At 38.9% G+C, this 15,447-nt stretch overlaps 1 protein-coding gene across 1 annotated transcript in view; it reads left to right on the top strand.

Annotated features, from left to right (window-relative positions):
* Positions 1-9,415: 9,415 nt before the first annotated feature.
* The window catches only part of LOC147748898 (uncharacterized), a 71,609-nt gene continuing 65,577 nt past the window's right edge, over positions 9,416-15,447 (top strand). Inside the window, exons 1-5 of the mRNA XM_086936495.1 lie at positions 9,416-9,538; positions 10,768-10,889; positions 12,119-12,241; positions 13,471-13,593; positions 14,823-14,944. The gene's annotated coding sequence lies outside the window, so the exon portion shown is untranslated. The remainder of the gene's footprint in view (positions 9,539-10,767; positions 10,890-12,118; positions 12,242-13,470; positions 13,594-14,822; positions 14,945-15,447) is intronic.

Here is a 15,447-nt window from a genome sequence, read left to right as displayed (position 1 = left end):
ATGGCCAGCAGTGGCAGTGTTTCACCACAGAATTTCTCTGCCTTGCCGAGACTGAAGAAAAAAAAAAAAAAGCAAGTCTTCCGGCATACGGCATCAATTCACCAAATTATATGGCAAGTAAAACTCACAATCATTCCTTTAGGCATTAAAAAGACGTTCACAGCATTTGAATTTCCTCATTACCTTCTAGTGGGAGCCTGTGCCTGAATATATTTTCTGTCAATAAGGAAGTAATATGGATCACATTGTGTTGGTCATGATAGTTAGCAAACCTTCAACACTACTAAAGCCTGCTTTAGATCCTGGTGCTAGCAATGTTCCCTTTGAGGAATTTGCTGCCTTTGAGGTTGAAATGCACTATCTCACTTTAGAACTATAGTGTTTCCTTCTCAAAGAACAAAACTCATTTAACCTTCCCCTGCACTTTGCATGTTGGGCTCTGATACTCCAGATGGATTGGTATTAGGGATAATCTCTATTTTTGTATCCCCAGCCCACTTTCAAAAAGGCCGCTATGCTTTAAGTGGTTCAGCATCCTTTACCATTCCCCCTCCTACTTGCCTTACAAACACGGATAGTAACCTACTGCATAACTTCTGAAATCTCATCCTCCTGTGTGGTCAGCTTCCACAAGGACAATTGGTCCACTGGTGCTCTGACGTCATAAATCTAAAGCAAGAATGTTGTCTGACCTGAGGGCCATTCTGTTGCCTAGCAAACGGACATCATAAAGCAAAAACAAGATGTTGTCTGACATGAGGGCCACTCTGTTGCCTATTCAGCAGTAGGATACATTCATCTTGGTAATTAAATGTGTAGTAGGGTAGACAGGATGCCCTACTGTAAACTAAGATGTTAAGATTAAAGAAATTGGCATTTTTTTAGACTTCTGAATTTGTGTGAAAGTGCGTTTGAGCATAAGGGTCTCAACTTTACTATTGCTGAACTGGTAGGAATTGGCTAAAATGAGGATGGTAAATATGCTATTCATCGTTTTTATTATTCTCATTAATTGTAACATAACCCTTCCGCTCTCAACTAATCAGCTGGCTTAATTGCTAATGGTGTACCATATCCTAACACAAATGAATTGAGAAGGGTTCACTGCCACTTGGCTGGCAAAAAGATCTATATATCTATGTCCTAATGTATGTGCTACAGTTGTTTAGAGAGTGTTAGCAAGTGAGGCGTGGGATTCAAAAAAAGTATGGGATTTTAAAAACACAAATTGGGATTTGATTTTCTAATGAGCTGTTGATTTTCACAATAATATAGACTCCATACTATTGATCTGTTTACCCTTTATAAAAATTGTGCTAACAGTGGACTTTTCCATCTGCAGATTATACTGAATGGCCAGCAGTGGCAGTGTTTCACCACAGAATTTCTCTGCCTTGCCGAGACTGAAGGAAAAAAAAAAAAGCAAGTCTTCCGGCATACGGCATCAATTCACCAAATTATATGGCAAGTAAAACTCACAATCATTCCTTTAGGCATTAAAAAGACGTTCACAGCATTTGAATTTCCTCATTACCTTCTAGTGGGAGCCTGTGCCTGAATATATTTTCTGTCAATAAGGAAGTAATATGGATCACATTGTGTTGGTCATGATAGTTAACAAACCTTCAACACTACTAAAGCCTGCTTTAGATCCTGGTGCTTGCAATGTTCCCTTTGAGGAATTTGCTGCCTTTGAGGTTGAAATGCACTATCTCACTTTAGAACTATAGTGTTTCCTTCTCAAAGAACAAAACTCATTTAACCTTCCCCTGCACTTTGCATGTTGGGCTCTGATACTCAAGATGGATTGGTATTGGGGATAATCTCTATTTTTGTATCCCCAGCCCACTTTCAAAAAGGCCGCTATGCTTTAAGTGGTTCAGCATCCTTTACCATTCCCCCTCCTACTTGCCTTACAAACACGGATAGTAACCTACTGCATAACTTCTGAAATCTCATCCTCCTGTGTGGTCAGCTTCCACAAGGACAATTGCTCTGACGTCATAAATCTAAAGCAAGAATGTTGTCTGACCTGAGGGCCATTCTGTTGCCTAGCAAACGGACATCATAAAGCAAAAACAAGATGTTGTCTGACATGAGGGCCACTCTGTTGCCTATTAAGCAGTAGGATACATTCATCTTGGTAATTAAATGAGTAGTAGGGTAGACAGGATGCCCTACTGTAAACTAAGATGTTAAGATTAAAGAAATTGGCATTTTTTTAGACTTCTGAATTTGTGTGAAAGTGCGTTTGAGCATAAGAGTCTCAACTTTACTATTGCTGAACTGGTAGGAATTGGCTAAAATGAGGATGGTAAATATGCTATTCATCGTTTTTATTATTCCCATTAATTGTAACATAACCCTTCCGCTCTCAACTAATCAGCTGGCTTAATTGCTAATGGTGTACCATATCCTAACACAAATGAATTGAGAAGGGTTCACTGCCACTTGGCTGGCAAAAAGATCTATATATCTATGTCCTAATGTATGTGCTACAGTTGTTTAGAGAGTGTTAGCAAGTGAGGCGTGGGATTCAAAAAAAGTATGGGATTTTAAAAACACAAATTGGGATTTGATTTTCTAATGAGCTGTTGATTTTCACAATAATATAGACTCCATACTATTGATCTGTTTACCCTTTATAAAAATTGTGCTAACAGTGGACTTTTCCATCTGCAGATTATACTGAATGGCCAGCAGTGGCAGTGTTTCACCACAGAATTTCTCTGCCTTGCCGAGACTGAAGAAAAAAAAAAAAAGCAAGTCTTCCGGCATACGGCATCAATTCACCAAATTATATGGCAAGTAAAACTCACAATCATTCCTTTAGGCATTAAAAAGACGTTCACAGCATTTGAATTTCCTCATTACCTTCTAGTGGGAGCCTGTGCCTGAATATATTTTCTGTCAATAAGGAAGTAATATGGATCACATTGTGTTGGTCATGATAGTTAACAAACCTTCAACACTACTAAAGCCTGCTTTAGATCATGGTGCTAGCAATGTTCCCTTTGAGGAATTTGCTGCCTTTGAGGTTGAAATGCACTATCTCACTTTAGAACTATAGTGTTTCCTTCTCAAAGAACAAAACTCATTTAACCTTCCCCTGCACTTTGCATGTTGGGCTCTGATACTCCAGATGGATTGGTATTAGGGATAATCTCTATTTTTGTATCCCCAGCCCACTTTCAAAAAGGCCGCTATGCTTTAAGTGGTTCAGCATCCTTTACCATTCCCCCTCCTACTTGCCTTACAAACACGGATAGTAACCTACTGCATAACTTCTGAAATCTCATCCTCCTGTGTGGTCAGCTTCCACAAGGACAATTGGTCCACTGGTGCTCTGACGTCATAAATCTAAAGCAAGAATGTTGTCTGACCTGAGGGCCATTCTGTTGCCTAGCAAACGGACATCATAAAGCAAAAACAAGATGTTGTCTGACATGAGGGCCACTCTGTTGCCTATTCAGCAGTAGGATACATTCATCTTGGTAATTAAATGTGTAGTAGGGTAGACAGGATGCCCTACTGTAAACTAAGATGTTAAGATTAAAGAAATTGGCATTTTTTTAGACTTCTGAATTTGTGTGAAAGTGCGTTTGAGCATAAGGGTCTCAACTTTACTATTGCTGAACTGGTAGGAATTGGCTAAAATGAGGATGGTAAATATGCTATTCATCGTTTTTATTATTCCCATTAATTGTAACATAACCCTTCCGCTCTCAACTAATCAGCTGGCTTAATTGCTAATGGTGTACCATATCCTAACACAAATGAATTGAGAAGGGTTCACTGCCACTTGGCTGGCAAAAAGATCTATATATCTATGTCCTAATGTATGTGCTACAGTTGTTTAGAGAGTGTTAGCAAGTGAGGCGTGGGATTCAAAAAAAGTATGGGATTTTAAAAACACAAATTGGGATTTGATTTTCTAATGAGCTGTTGATTTTCACAATAATATAGACTCCATACTATTGATCTGTTTACCCTTTATAAAAATTGTGCTAACAGTGGACTTTTCCATCTGCAGATTATACTGAATGGCCAGCAGTGGCAGTGTTTCACCACAGAATTTCTCTGCCTTGCCGAGACTGAAGGAAAAAAAAAAAAGCAAGTCTTCCGGCATACGGCATCAATTCACCAAATTATATGGCAAGTAAAACTCACAATCATTCCTTTAGGCATTAAAAAGACGTTCACAGCATTTGAATTTCCTCATTACCTTCTAGTGGGAGCCTGTGCCTGAATATATTTTCTGTCAATAAGGAAGTAATATGGATCACATTGTGTTGGTCATGATAGTTAACAAACCTTCAACACTACTAAAGCCTGCTTTAGATCCTGGTGCTTGCAATGTTCCCTTTGAGGAATTTGCTGCCTTTGAGGTTGAAATGCACTATCTCACTTTAGAACTATAGTGTTTCCTTCTCAAAGAACAAAACTCATTTAACCTTCCCCTGCACTTTGCATGTTGGGCTCTGATACTCAAGATGGATTGGTATTGGGGATAATCTCTATTTTTGTATCCCCAGCCCACTTTCAAAAAGGCCGCTATGCTTTAAGTGGTTCAGCATCCTTTACCATTCCCCCTCCTACTTGCCTTACAAACACGGATAGTAACCTACTGCATAACTTCTGAAATCTCATCCTCCTGTGTGGTCAGCTTCCACAAGGACAATTGCTCTGACGTCATAAATCTAAAGCAAGAATGTTGTCTGACCTGAGGGCCATTCTGTTGCCTAGCAAACGGACATCATAAAGCAAAAACAAGATGTTGTCTGACATGAGGGCCACTCTGTTGCCTATTAAGCAGTAGGATACATTCATCTTGGTAATTAAATGAGTAGTAGGGTAGACAGGATACCCTACTGTAAACTAAGATGTTAAGATTAAAGAAATTGGCATTTTTTTAGACTTCTGAATTTGTGTGAAAGTGCGTTTGAGCATAAGAGTCTCAACTTTACTATTGCTGAACTGGTAGGAATTGGCTAAAATGAGGATGGTAAATATGCTATTCATCGTTTTTATTATTCCCATTAATTGTAACATAACCCTTCCGCTCTCAACTAATCAGCTGGCTTAATTGCTAATGGTGTACCATATCCTAACACCAATGAATTGAGAAGGGTTCACTGCCACTTGGCTGGCAAAAAGATCTATATATCTATGTCCTAATGTATGTGCTACAGTTGTTTAGAGAGTGTTAGCAAGTGAGGCGTGGGATTCAAAAAAAGTATGGGATTTTAAAAACACAAATTGGGATTTGATTTTCTAATGAGCTGTTGATTTTCACAATAATATAGACTCCATACTATTGATCTGTTTACCCTTTATAAAAATTGTGCTAACAGTGGACTTTTCCATCTGCAGATTATACTGAATGGCCAGCAGTGGCAGTGTTTCACCACAGAATTTCTCTGCCTTGCCGAGACTGAAGGAAAAAAAAAAAGCAAGTCTTCCGGCATACGGCATCAATTCACCAAATTATATGGCAAGTAAAACTCACAATCATTCCTTTAGGCATTAAAAAGACGTTCACAGCATTTGAATTTCCTCATTACCTTCTAGTGGGAGCCTGTGCCTGAATATATTTTCTGTCAATAAGGAAGTAATATGGATCACATTGTGTTGGTCATGATAGTTAACAAACCTTCAACACTACTAAAGCCTGCTTTAGATCCTGGTGCTAGCAATGTTCCCTTTGAGGAATTTGCTGCCTTTGAGGTTGAAATGCACTATCTCACTTTAGAACTATAGTGTTTCCTTCTCAAAGAACAAAACTCATTTAACCTTCCCCTGCACTTGGCATGTTGGGCTCTGATACTCCAGATGGATTGGTATTAGGGATAATCTCTATTTTTGTATCCCCAGCCCACTTTCAAAAAGGCCGCTATGCTTTAAGTGGTTCAGCATCCTTTACCATTCCCCCCTCCTACTTGCCTTACAAACACGGATAGTAACCTACTGCATAACTTCTGAAATCTCATCCTCCTGTGTGGTCAGCTTCCACAAGGACAATTGGTCCACTGGTGCTCTGATGTCATAAATCTAAAGCAAGAATGTTGTCTGACCTGAGGGCCATTCTGTTGCCTAGCAAACGGACATCATAAAGCAAAAACAAGATGTTGTCTGACATGAGGGCCACTCTGTTGCCTATTCAGCAGTAGGATACATTCATCTTGGTAATTAAATGTGTAGTAGGGTAGACAGGATGCCCTACTGTAAACTAAGATGTTAAGATTAAAGAAATTGGCATTTTTTTAGACTTCTGAATTTGTGTGAAAGTGCGTTTGAGCATAAGGGTCTCAACTTTACTATTGCTGAACTGGTAGGAATTGGCTAAAATGAGGATGGTAAATATGCTATTCATCGTTTTTATTATTCCCATTAATTGTAACATAACCCTTCCGCTCTCAACTAATCAGCTGGCTTAATTGCTAATGGTGTACCATATCCTAACACAAATGAATTGAGAAGGGTTCACTGCCACTTGGCTGGCAAAAAGATCTATATATCTATGTCCTAATGTATGTGCTACAGTTGTTTAGAGAGTGTTAGCAAGTGAGGCGTGGGATTCAAAAAAAGTATGGGATTTTAAAAACACAAATTGGGATTTGATTTTCTAATGAGCTGTTGATTTTCACAATAATATAGACTCCATACTATTGATCTGTTTACCCTTTATAAAAATTGTGCTAACAGTGGACTTTTCCATCTGCAGATTATACTGAATGGCCAGCAGTGGCAGTGTTTCACCACAGAATTTCTCTGCCTTGCCGAGACTGAAGAAAAAAAAAAAAAAGCAAGTCTTCCGGCATACGGCATCAATTCACCAAATTATATGGCAAGTAAAACTCACAATCATTCCTTTAGGCATTAAAAAGACGTTCACAGCATTTGAATTTCCTCATTACCTTCTAGTGGGAGCCTGTGCCTGAATATATTTTCTGTCAATAAGGAAGTAATATGGATCACATTGTGTTGGTCATGATAGTTAACAAACCTTCAACACTACTAAAGCCTGCTTTAGATCCTGGTGCTAGCAATGTTCCCTTTGAGGAATTTGCTGCCTTTGAGGTTGAAATGCACTATCTCACTTTAGAACTATAGTGTTTCCTTCTCAAAGAACAAAACTCATTTAACCTTCCCCTGCACTTTGCATGTTGGGCTCTGATACTCCAGATGGATTGGTATTAGGGATAATCTCTATTTTTGTATCCCCAGCCCACTTTCAAAAAGGCCGCTATGCTTTAAGTGGTTCAGCATCCTTTACCATTCCCCCTCCTACTTGCCTTACAAACACGGATAGTAACCTACTGCATAACTTCTGAAATCTCATCCTCCTGTGTGGTCAGCTTCCACAAGGACAATTGGTCCACTGGTGCTCTGACGTCATAAATCTAAAGCAAGAATGTTGTCTGACCTGAGGGCCATTCTGTTGCCTAGCAAACGGACATCATAAAGCAAAAACAAGATGTTGTCTGACATGAGGGCCACTCTGTTGCCTATTCAGCAGTAGGATACATTCATCTTGGTAATTAAATGTGTAGTAGGGTAGACAGGATGCCCTACTGTAAACTAAGATGTTAAGATTAAAGAAATTGGCATTTTTTTAGACTTCTGAATTTGTGTGAAAGTGCGTTTGAGCATAAGGGTCTCAACTTTACTATTGCTGAACTGGTAGGAATTGGCTAAAATGAGGATGGTAAATATGCTATTCATCGTTTTTATTATTCCCATTAATTGTAACATAACCCTTCCGCTCTCAACTAATCAGCTGGCTTAATTGCTAATGGTGTACCATATCCTAACACAAATGAATTGAGAAGGGTTCACTGCCACTTGGCTGGCAAAAAGATCTATATATCTATGTCCTAATGTATGTGCTACAGTTGTTTAGAGAGTGTTAGCAAGTGAGGCGTGGGATTCAAAAAAAGTATGGGATTTTAAAAACACAAATTGGGATTTGATTTTCTAATGAGCTGTTGATTTTCACAATAATATAGTCTCCATACTATTGATCTGTTTACCCTTTATAAAAATTGTGCTAACAGTGGACTTTTCCATCTGCAGATTATACTGAATGGCCAGCAGTGGCAGTGTTTCACCACAGAATTTCTCTGCCTTGCCGAGACTGAAGGAAAAAAAAAAAAGCAAGTCTTCCGGCATACGGCATCAATTCACCAAATTATATGGCAAGTAAAACTCACAATCATTCCTTTAGGCATTAAAAAGACGTTCACAGCATTTGAATTTCCTCATTACCTTCTAGTGGGAGCCTGTGCCTGAATATATTTTCTGTCAATAAGGAAGTAATATGGATCACATTGTGTTGGTCATGATAGTTAACAAACCTTCAACACTACTAAAGCCTGCTTTAGATCCTGGTGCTTGCAATGTTCCCTTTGAGGAATTTGCTGCCTTTGAGGTTGAAATGCACTATCTCACTTTAGAACTATAGTGTTTCCTTCTCAAAGAACAAAACTCATTTAACCTTCCCCTGCACTTTGCATGTTGGGCTCTGATACTCAAGATGGATTGGTATTGGGGATAATCTCTATTTTTGTATCCCCAGCCCACTTTCAAAAAGGCCGCTATGCTTTAAGTGGTTCAGCATCCTTTACCATTCCCCCTCCTACTTGCCTTACAAACACGGATAGTAACCTACTGCATAACTTCTGAAATCTCATCCTCCTGTGTGGTCAGCTTCCACAAGGACAATTGCTCTGACGTCATAAATCTAAAGCAAGAATGTTGTCTGACCTGAGGGCCATTCTGTTGCCTAGCAAACGGACATCATAAAGCAAAAACAAGATGTTGTCTGACATGAGGGCCACTCTGTTGCCTATTAAGCAGTAGGATACATTCATCTTGGTAATTAAATGAGTAGTAGGGTAGACAGGATGCCCTACTGTAAACTAAGTTGTTAAGATTAAAGAAATTGGCATTTTTTTAGACTTCTGAATTTGTGTGAAAGTGCGTTTGAGCATAAGAGTCTCAACTTTACTATTGCTGAACTGGTAGGAATTGGCTAAAATGAGGATGGTAAATATGCTATTCATCGTTTTTATTATTCCCATTAATTGTAACATAACCCTTCCGCTCTCAACTAATCAGCTGGCTTAATTGCTAATGGTGTACCATATCCTAACACAAATGAATTGAGAAGGGTTCACTGCCACTTGGCTGGCAAAAAGATCTATATATCTATGTCCTAATGTATGTGCTACAGTTGTTTAGAGAGTGTTAGCAAGTGAGGCGTGGGATTCAAAAAAAGTATGGGATTTTAAAAACACAAATTGGGATTTGATTTTCTAATGAGCTGTTGATTTTCACAATAATATAGACTCCATACTATTGATCTGTTTACCCTTTATAAAAATTGTGCTAACAGTGGACTTTTCCATCTGCAGATTATACTGAATGGCCAGCAGTGGCAGTGTTTCACCACAGAATTTCTCTGCCTTGCCGAGACTGAAGAAAAAAAAAAAAAGCAAGTCTTCCGGCATACGGCATCAATTCACCAAATTATATGGCAAGTAAAACTCACAATCATTCCTTTAGGCATTAAAAAGACGTTCACAGCATTTGAATTTCCTCATTACCTTCTAGTGGGAGCCTGTGCCTGAATATATTTTCTGTCAATAAGGAAGTAATATGGATCACATTGTGTTGGTCATGATAGTTAACAAACCTTCAACACTACTAAAGCCTGCTTTAGATCATGGTGCTAGCAATGTTCCCTTTGAGGAATTTGCTGCCTTTGAGGTTGAAATGCACTATCTCACTTTAGAACTATAGTGTTTCCTTCTCAAAGAACAAAACTCATTTAACCTTCCCCTGCACTTTGCATGTTGGGCTCTGATACTCCAGATGGATTGGTATTAGGGATAATCTCTATTTTTGTATCCCCAGCCCACTTTCAAAAAGGCCGCTATGCTTTAAGTGGTTCAGCATCCTTTACCATTCCCCCTCCTACTTGCCTTACAAACACGGATAGTAACCTACTGCATAACTTCTGAAATCTCATCCTCCTGTGTGGTCAGCTTCCACAAGGACAATTGGTCCACTGGTGCTCTGACGTCATAAATCTAAAGCAAGAATGTTGTCTGACCTGAGGGCCATTCTGTTGCCTAGCAAACGGACATCATAAAGCAAAAACAAGATGTTGTCTGACATGAGGGCCACTCTGTTGCCTATTCAGCAGTAGGATACATTCATCTTGGTAATTAAATGTGTAGTAGGGTAGACAGGATGCCCTACTGTAAACTAAGATGTTAAGATTAAAGAAATTGGCATTTTTTTAGACTTCTGAATTTGTGTGAAAGTGCGTTTGAGCATAAGGGTCTCAACTTTACTATTGCTGAACTGGTAGGAATTGGCTAAAATGAGGATGGTAAATATGCTATTCATCGTTTTTATTATTCCCATTAATTGTAACATAACCCTTCCGCTCTCAACTAATCAGCTGGCTTAATTGCTAATGGTGTACCATATCCTAACACAAATGAATTGAGAAGGGTTCACTGCCACTTGGCTGGCAAAAAGATCTATATATCTATGTCCTAATGTATGTGCTACAGTTGTTTAGAGAGTGTTAGCAAGTGAGGCGTGGGATTCAAAAAAAGTATGGGATTTTAAAAACACAAATTGGGATTTGATTTTCTAATGAGCTGTTGATTTTCACAATAATATAGACTCCATACTATTGATCTGTTTACCCTTTATAAAAATTGTGCTAACAGTGGACTTTTCCATCTGCAGATTATACTGAATGGCCAGCAGTGGCAGTGTTTCACCACAGAATTTCTCTGCCTTGCCGAGACTGAAGGAAAAAAAAAAAAGCAAGTCTTCCGGCATACGGCATCAATTCACCAAATTATATGGCAAGTAAAACTCACAATCATTCCTTTAGGCATTAAAAAGACGTTCACAGCATTTGAATTTCCTCATTACCTTCTAGTGGGAGCCTGTGCCTGAATATATTTTCTGTCAATAAGGAAGTAATATGGATCACATTGTGTTGGTCATGATAGTTAACAAACCTTCAACACTACTAAAGCCTGCTTTAGATCCTGGTGCTTGCAATGTTCCCTTTGAGGAATTTGCTGCCTTTGAGGTTGAAATGCACTATCTCACTTTAGAACTATAGTGTTTCCTTCTCAAAGAACAAAACTCATTTAACCTTCCCCTGCACTTTGCATGTTGGGCTCTGATACTCAAGATGGATTGGTATTGGGGATAATCTCTATTTTTGTATCCCCAGCCCACTTTCAAAAAGGCCGCTATGCTTTAAGTGGTTCAGCATCCTTTACCATTCCCCCTCCTACTTGCCTTACAAACACGGATAGTAACCTACTGCATAACTTCTGAAATCTCATCCTCCTGTGTGGTCAGCTTCCACAAGGACAATTGGTCCACTGGTGCTCTGATGTCATAAATCTAAAGCAAGAATGTTGTCTGACCTGAGGGCCATTCTGTTGCCTAGCAAACGGACATCATAAAGCAAAAACAAGATGTTGTCTGACATGAGGGCCACTCTGTTGCCTATTCAGCAGTAGGATACATTCATCTTGGTAATTAAATGTGTAGTAGGGTAGACAGGATGCCCTACTGTAAACTAAGATGTTAAGATTAAAGAAATTGGCATTTTTTTAGACTTCTGAATTTGTGTGAAAGTGCGTTTGAGCATAAGGGTCTCAACTTTACTATTGCTGAACTGGTAGGAATTGGCTAAAATGAGGATGGTAAATATGCTATTCATCGTTTTTATTATTCCCATTAATTGTAACATAACCCTTCCGCTCTCAACTAATCAGCTGGCTTAATTGCTAATGGTGTACCATATCCTAACACAAATGAATTGAGAAGGGTTCACTGCCACTTGGCTGGCAAAAAGATCTATATATCTATGTCCTAATGTATGTGCTACAGTTGTTTAGAGAGTGTTAGCAAGTGAGGCGTGGGATTCAAAAAAAGTATGGGATTTTAAAAACACAAATTGGGATTTGATTTTCTAATGAGCTGTTGATTTTCACAATAATATAGACTCCATACTATTGATCTGTTTACCCTTTATAAAAATTGTGCTAACAGTGGACTTTTCCATCTGCAGATTATACTGAATGGCCAGCAGTGGCAGTGTTTCACCACAGAATTTCTCTGCCTTGCCGAGACTGAAGAAAAAAAAAAAAAAGCAAGTCTTCCGGCATACGGCATCAATTCACCAAATTATATGGCAAGTAAAACTCACAATCATTCCTTTAGGCATTAAAAAGACGTTCACAGCATTTGAATTTCCTCATTACCTTCTAGTGGGAGCCTGTGCCTGAATATATTTTCTGTCAATAAGGAAGTAATATGGATCACATTGTGTTGGTCATGATAGTTAACAAACCTTCAACACTACTAAAGCCTGCTTTAGATCCTGGTGCTAGCAATGTTCCCTTTGAGGAATTTGCTGCCTTTGAGGTTGAAATGCACTATCTCACTTTAGAACTATAGTGTTTCCTTCTCAAAGAACAAAACTCATTTAACCTTCCCCTGCACTTTGCATGTTGGGCTCTGATACTCCAGATGGATTGGTATTAGGGATAATCTCTATTTTTGTATCCCCAGCCCACTTTCAAAAAGGCCGCTATGCTTTAAGTGGTTCAGCATCCTTTACCATTCCCCCTCCTACTTGCCTTACAAACACGGATAGTAACCTACTGCATAACTTCTGAAATCTCATCCTCCTGTGTGGTCAGCTTCCACAAGGACAATTGGTCCACTGGTGCTCTGACGTCATAAATCTAAAGCAAGAATGTTGTCTGACCTGAGGGCCATTCTGTTGCCTAGCAAACGGACATCATAAAGCAAAAACAAGATGTTGTCTGACATGAGGGCCACTCTGTTGCCTATTCAGCAGTAGGATACATTCATCTTGGTAATTAAATGTGTAGTAGGGTAGACAGGATGCCCTACTGTAAACTAAGATGTTAAGATTAAAGAAATTGGCATTTTTTTAGACTTCTGAATTTGTGTGAAAGTGCGTTTGAGCATAAGGGTCTCAACTTTACTATTGCTGAACTGGTAGGAATTGGCTAAAATGAGGATGGTAAATATGCTATTCATCGTTTTTATTATTCCCATTAATTGTAACATAACCCTTCCGCTCTCAACTAATCAGCTGGCTTAATTGCTAATGGTGTACCATATCCTAACACAAATGAATTGAGAAGGGTTCACTGCCACTTGGCTGGCAAAAAGATCTATATATCTATGTCCTAATGTATGTGCTACAGTTGTTTAGAGAGTGTTAGCAAGTGAGGCGTGGGATTCAAAAAAAGTATGGGATTTTAAAAACACAAATTGGGATTTGATTTTCTAATGAGCTGTTGATTTTCACAATAATATAGACTCCATACTATTGATCTGTTTACCCTTTATAAAAATTGTGCTAACAGTGGACTTTTCCATCTGCAGATTATACTGAATGGCCAGCAGTGGCAGTGTTTCACCACAGAATTTCTCTGCCTTGCCGAGACTGAAGAAAAAAAAAAAAAAGCAAGTCTTCCGGCATACGGCATCAATTCACCAAATTATATGGCAAGTAAAACTCACAATCATTCCTTTAGGCATTAAAAAGACGTTCACAGCATTTGAATTTCCTCATTACCTTCTAGTGGGAGCCTGTGCCTGAATATATTTTCTGTCAATAAGGAAGTAATATGGATCACATTGTGTTGGTCATGATAGTTAACAAACCTTCAACACTACTAAAGCCTGCTTTAGATCCTGGTGCTAGCAATGTTCCCTTTGAGGAATTTGCTGCCTTTGAGGTTGAAATGCACTATCTCACTTTAGAACTATAGTGTTTCCTTCTCAAAGAACAAAACTCATTTAACCTTCCCCTGCACTTTGCATGTTGGGCTCTGATACTCCAGATGGATTGGTATTAGGGATAATCTCTATTTTTGTATCCCCAGCCCACTTTCAAAAAGGCCGCTATGCTTTAAGTGGTTCAGCATCCTTTACCATTCCCCCTCCTACTTGCCTTACAAACACGGATAGTAACCTACTGCATAACTTCTGAAATCTCATCCTCCTGTGTGGTCAGCTTCCACAAGGACAATTGGTCCACTGGTGCTCTGACGTCATAAATCTAAAGCAAGAATGTTGTCTGACCTGAGGGCCATTCTGTTGCCTAGCAAACGGACATCATAAAGCAAAAACAAGATGTTGTCTGACATGAGGGCCACTCTGTTGCCTATTCAGCAGTAGGATACATTCATCTTGGTAATTAAATGTGTAGTAGGGTAGACAGGATGCCCTACTGTAAACTAAGATGTTAAGATTAAAGAAATTGGCATTTTTTTAGACTTCTGAATTTGTGTGAAAGTGCGTTTGAGCATAAGGGTCTCAACTTTACTATTGCTGAACTGGTAGGAATTGGCTAAAATGAGGATGGTAAATATGCTATTCATCGTTTTTATTATTCCCATTAATTGTAACATAACCCTTCCGCTCTCAACTAATCAGCTGGCTTAATTGCTAATGGTGTACCATATCCTAACACAAATGAATTGAGAAGGGTTCACTGCCACTTGGCTGGCAAAAAGATCTATATATCTATGTCCTAATGTATGTGCTACAGTTGTTTAGAGAGTGTTAGCAAGTGAGGCGTGGGATTCAAAAAAAGTATGGGATTTTAAAAACACAAATTGGGATTTGATTTTCTAATGAGCTGTTGATTTTCACAATAATATAGACTCCATACTATTGATCTGTTTACCCTTTATAAAAATTGTGCTAACAGTGGACTTTTCCATCTGCAGATTATACTGAATGGCCAGCAGTGGCAGTGTTTCACCACAGAATTTCTCTGCCTTGCCGAGACTGAAGGAAAAAAAAAAAAGCAAGTCTTCCGGCATACGGCATCAATTCACCAAATTATATGGCAAGTAAAACTCACAATCATTCCTTTAGGCATTAAAAAGACGTTCACAGCATTTGAATTTCCTCATTACCTTCTAGTGGGAGCCTGTGCCTGAATATATTTTCTGTCAATAAGGAAGTAATATGGATCACATTGTGTTGGTCATGATAGTTAACAAACCTTCAACACTACTAAAGCCTGCTTTAGATCCTGGTGCTTGCAATGTTCCCTTTGAGGAATTTGCTGCCTTTGAGGTTGAAATGCACTATCTCACTTTAGAACTATAGTGTTTCCTTCTCAAAGAACAAAACTCATTTAACCTTCCCCTGCACTTTGCATGTTGGGCTCTGATACTCAAGATGGATTGGTATTGGGGATAATCTCTATTTTTGTATCCCCAGCCCACTTTCAAAAAGGCCGCTATGCTTTAAGTGGTTCAGCATCCTTTACCATTCCCCCTCCTACTTGCCTTACAAACACGGATAGTAACCTACTGCATAACTTCTGAAATCTCATCCTCCTGT

The sequence above is a fragment of the Lissotriton vulgaris genome, chromosome 1_1 (genome assembly GCF_964263255.1).
Source record: "Lissotriton vulgaris chromosome 1_1, aLisVul1.2, whole genome shotgun sequence".
NCBI classification, from domain to species: Eukaryota; Metazoa; Chordata; class Amphibia; order Caudata; family Salamandridae; genus Lissotriton; species Lissotriton vulgaris.
This window is presented reverse-complemented; position numbering and strand designations above follow the sequence as displayed.